This window comes from Prinia subflava, chromosome Z (assembly GCF_021018805.1).
Source record: "Prinia subflava isolate CZ2003 ecotype Zambia chromosome Z, Cam_Psub_1.2, whole genome shotgun sequence".
Lineage (NCBI taxonomy): Eukaryota > Metazoa > Chordata > Aves > Passeriformes > Cisticolidae > Prinia > Prinia subflava.
Genome location: NC_086283.1, coordinates 55,414,088 through 55,419,363, shown reverse-complemented (window position 1 = coordinate 55,419,363; position 5,276 = coordinate 55,414,088).

Below are 5,276 nucleotides of genomic sequence, written 5' to 3'. Positions count from 1 at the left end.
GCCTAAGTTCATCACATAACCAGCTAATCTCACTCTATGCCACAAACTAAGATCTAATGTTGCAGAATCCTGTTTACTCAGGGCCTAGATATAATGAATTCTCACTGCCTCCATGTGCTCATGGCTGGCTAATCATCCTCTCCACAGGCTAAGGAAAGCAATCCTTTTCTGGATAAATCCAACAAATCCCCTCTGGGATGCTTTTTACCACTATTTTTGCAAAGTCTCTTTAATGTGACAGATGCAGCTTGAAGCTTCTTTCATGTTGGTGTTTTACTGTCCACTTCCACAATCTAATAGCTGGAAATTTTGATGAAATAAGCTGAGAAGCACAAACTGAATCTTTGAACCTACAGTGATGAACAGTTTCAAAGCTTTTGCAAAGCATGCACCTGGGGTATGAGATTAAGATCTTCGTTTGTAGTTCATCCCTACTTCCATACATCAATTCCTCCTAATCATGCAGCGTGTACATGAAATGTAGCTTGCTGAGTCCAGTTAAAGCAGATACATAACAGAATAACATAAAGAGTCTCCTAAAGGCCAGACATAATTTAGTCCAAAGCCTAGTGTGAAAATCCATGTAGCACATGGCAGGTTCACCAGGGAACTAAATCAGCAAATTATCAAGCATTCTTTTTAATTTATCACATTTGCACAGACACTTGGAAGAATATTCAAAGCGAGATTCTTTATTGAAAGAGCAGAGATGTGGCACACCCACTCCTATTCAAGCATGAACAGTACAGCTCTAAAAACAGACCTCCATAAATCATTCCTGTTGCTTGACAAAAAGACATTCCTGTCCTGGAAATTGATGCAAAAATCCAATAGATTTCCTTCAGTGAGAAGGAAAGAAGTGTGAGTTTTTATTGTCCCCATGGAAAGGAAAATTAGGTGCAAAGTACAGCTTGCACCAAAATAGTTGGCTAACTTCAGCTGCCCGAGGATTTAATGGAAAATGAACAATACTTGCTGTAAGGACATACCAGATTTTAACTTCTGTAAAGCAGATCTGAAGTCTTCAAAGCATCAGTGTTTGCTATATTCCTGTATGACTGAAAAACCCACTGGACATAGTTTGTGAAAGTTAACAATGTTTTATTAATGAAATGGCAAAGTAAAAATTGCTCTTCTGAGCAGGTGAAGAGAGACGAAGAATAAATATTTCCAGGAAGACTGAGTATTTCTTATAGACTCACAAACACATCCAAACAAATTCCAAAATAAAGACAACCAATTCCAAGAATCACAGAATCATGAGATAACAGCTTAAAAACTGAAATGGTAGTGGTGATAAACTTGGAGACGAACAAAAGGAACTGTATTCTATAAATTTTTAGTGCAATAACTCAGGCATTCTATAACCATGTACACATGTAATATAATGTTGCCATTACTGCCTACAGGTCAGACATTTTGTACTTAATTTACAAGTCCTCAGGACTGAGGATGGCCAGTCTTCCTCCAACAAGTCTGCTGTTTTATTGTAGTTGCTTTGTACAGTACGGCCATGACGTTATGCAAATAGAAGTAAAAAATCCTTATTTTCAATAAACAATGAAATTTCTGGCTGTGGTATAATAAGACTGTGTATAGGAATGAAGACCTGGTACAAAAGGAGGAGGCTTCAGAAGTGGAGATGCAGAAAGTGGTGTAGAGTTCACAGGCATTGAATGAGAAGACATAGGACAGGGTCTTGGCACTCATACCTCTTGGGTACAAGCAACTTCCCAGCAGTCACTGAGAAAAATACTTGGACCCAGACAAAATTTGGTTTAGGGTTATAAAGACAAAAAAGAATTCTGGAATGAGCACCATAAAAGTGTAAATTCAGACTTAGTTGTTGCAGACCAGTGACAAAATAGCAAAGCTGAAAATGCATGTCAGCAGGGATAGGGTCAGGCTCTCCTTCCAGGTACAAGTGACAGGATGAGAGGAAATGGCATCAAGATATACCAAAGAAGGTTTAGGTTGGACATAGGTGGAGTTTCTTTACAGAGAGGGTGATTATGTCAGAAGGGGCTGCCCAGGGAGGTGGTGGAGTCACCATCCCTGGAGGTGTTCAAGAAATAACTGGACATGGCACTAAATGCCATGGTCTAGTAGACAAGGTGGTAAGGTGGGTAATCAGACAAAGGTGGACCATGATGATCTTGGAAGTCTTTACCAACTTAAATGATTCTGTGTTTTTGTGAAAAATTATCTCAACTGAAAGCTAGAGGAAAAAATAACATAAACATCATATTACTTATGGTGAAAGACCTAGATACACAGCATTCTACCACCAGGATGAAATTACCAACTTTACTTCCAGCAGAAGGAGAGGAAATCACCAAGAAAAATGGTACAAAATTAAGAATTTGGGCTTAATTTGTTTTTATTTATCTCCTCCCTGCCCAATTATTAGACTGTCAACTGCATTAAAAATAGACTCTTACTCTACAGATGGTGTACTATCTCTTTGGCCACAGACACAGTTTTAAGCCCAGCAAGAGTATAATAGATGCAAGTTTTTCATTCATTCAGGAAGGTCATTGCCACATGCAATATAAAAGTCTGGCCAATGTGACGACTGTGTCTCCTTTTATACAGAGACATACACCATGCTGGAGCCCTTATTGCACAGAAACCTCTGAAGGCTCCAGCAATAAAGTATGATGCGATGAGATCTTGGAAGGAGGAGACAGCCCTGTAAATTCAAAACATATACATATGCAGGACAGCAAAACTGCAAGCCACTTGCTTGCTTTTTCTTTGACAGTATCAGACATCCTGGCTTTTAGGCAATGTTGTCTCCAGCGAGAAAAAGACAACACCAAAGGCTCTGAGTTTGGCAGGACTCAGTGTTAGATTGGGTAGCCTCACTGAGCAGCATTAGTCTTCACTTTTCAAAATCTCCAAGGGTTTTCTTACTCTCTCCCTTCTCATTTAAGAACCCTCTCTGGACACCTTCCACCTAAATCTCCCATTCTTACAGCAGTGGTAAAGTTGTGTACACATAATTGACAATAGTTTTGTGTGCCTGACTTTTGTCTTTGGAACACAATACCTCCCTGACCGAAAAAGAAATCTACAGTGATGCTTAGGAAACAAAATTGTGTTTATATATTTCCTGAATTCTGTTTTAATAGTAACATAACTTCTAAGTCTGAAAATTCAAGATTAACTTGCAGGTTGCCATGACAACACATTCCCCAGACAGATTCAGTTAAATATAAGGGAGAACTGAGGAGAACAAAGAACAATCTGCAGATAATTCCTTTAATTCCAGACCAAAACAACCTATTCCAGGATTATTCTGTCTGCATAGTCCTGAATTTAGCAACAGTTAAACCACCCAGTTGAGTTGCATCAGCTTCCACTTCCATTGTTTATTACATCCCTTTGTTTTAATAGCACCTTTATTTGCAAGACCAAGCACAGCACCATGGTATCATTCTGCCTGTTCTTTTGACTTTCTGTATCCTATCTTCCCATCCGGCATATTCTATATTTGCTATAGCACATTACTCAAACTTCTGTGGGAAGCAGGTTCTAGGTTATACCCTGTAAAAACCATTTCACCTTTATTCGAATTGAACAATAACATCTAGAGTCAATAAGCCCTGCAAATGTGCCCTGCCAATAATTTAACAGGTTTTTCAAGCAATCATAGTGGACTGTACAGAGTGTATGTAATAGATACAGAAGTGAGTAGCAGAAAAGAAGCAAAAGCTGTGTGTTCTAAGTTTCATGTAAATTATGTTAGATAACTGATATTTAAATACAAGCAGTTTTATTGTTAAGAGTCCTCAAAAGCTTGCTGAAGCTTTGAAAGTCTTGCAGATTCACACAAAATGCACTGCTACAGCAAATGATGGCAAGCGTGTTGTCTAATCATCTAGAGTTCACCACCTTCTTTACAGTATATGCACAAGACAAACACTTCATCTTTTCTCTTTGCTGAGTAAGTTCCAGTGTTGTAAACTGTTACTCTCCAGAGCAATTGTTCTTTTCATGACACGATCAGGCCACAGACTTAATCATATCTTATTATTGTGGTCTTTTCCCTCCTATATCCCCTTCCTGGTTTTCCTGAACACAAGATTCTCAAAATACCAGGCAAAACAACAGAAGCAGATGCAAAGCAAATGAACTAGTTTGGAAGAAACTGTGGACTGCAATGATGAGTATTAAGTGTTATTATTAAACATAAAAATTATTAACATTTTCTTTGTGCCCAGCAGAAACAACACCAACAGTGTTAACTAAGAAGTAATATTCTGTTGTCCTACCAGGCCATATACATCCCCAAAACCTGGGAATGGACTTTTCCTCTCCTTTTCACAAGTTCTAATCCTAAAGTGAGGAAATGAAAAAAGTATCCATGAAAGTATGCAGGAAAGTATCCAGGAGCCTGTTATAATCCATCACTCCTCTATATCTTCTTTTTCATTTCTGTACAGAACTGAGAGCTGCCAGAGACTGGCAGATTCATTTCTAGAAGGCCTTCTGTCCAATATCTGCACAACCTGGAACTGTCATTAACCAACAAGATTGCTCTCCTGGGTTTCAACATATTTAGAGTATGGATAGCACATGATATAATTTTTTTTCTCTAGAAGGTCAGTGCCATGAAATGCACTGAACATGCACTTCTATTGCTTACTTATTGTCATCTAAATATTTTGCCCTTAACTTGCCTAAATGTTGAGATACTATTAATATTTGTATGAAGCCCAAAATTACTTTTATGTGTAGATATAGTTTACTTAAATAGTGATCTGAATCCATATAATTTGTGTTTGATGTGTTTTCAGGATTTACTAACAAAGTCTGAGCCACATATTCAAGCTACAGAATCCAATTTAACATTGTAGACATGTCGTCCTTTATAAACTTGTCAAATGATAGCAAGTTCACTATCCTCTCTGATAGGCTCTTTAAATGTTTGATTATTCTGCTAGAGATTTGCTCCTTATTTTAATATTTAGACTGTCAAATTTCAGCCTCTAGCCATGAAATCCTACTATTCCTTTGTCATATAAGCTCCCTAATATCCCTTTTCTACATTAGTACAAGTCAATTCTCAGTTTCCTCTGATAATACGAATTAACTGAGCTTCTCGGGCCTGTTTTCCTGTCTTAGACCTATAGCAGTTCACTTAAAACTTCAAACTGTAGTCCATCTCTTTAGCCACCCTAATTTTGGATTTGCACCTCTGGTCTCCAGAGTACTCTTCAGCCTCAGATGTATGTCAAAAACAGGGCTGGAGCACCTCTCCTATGAAAAAG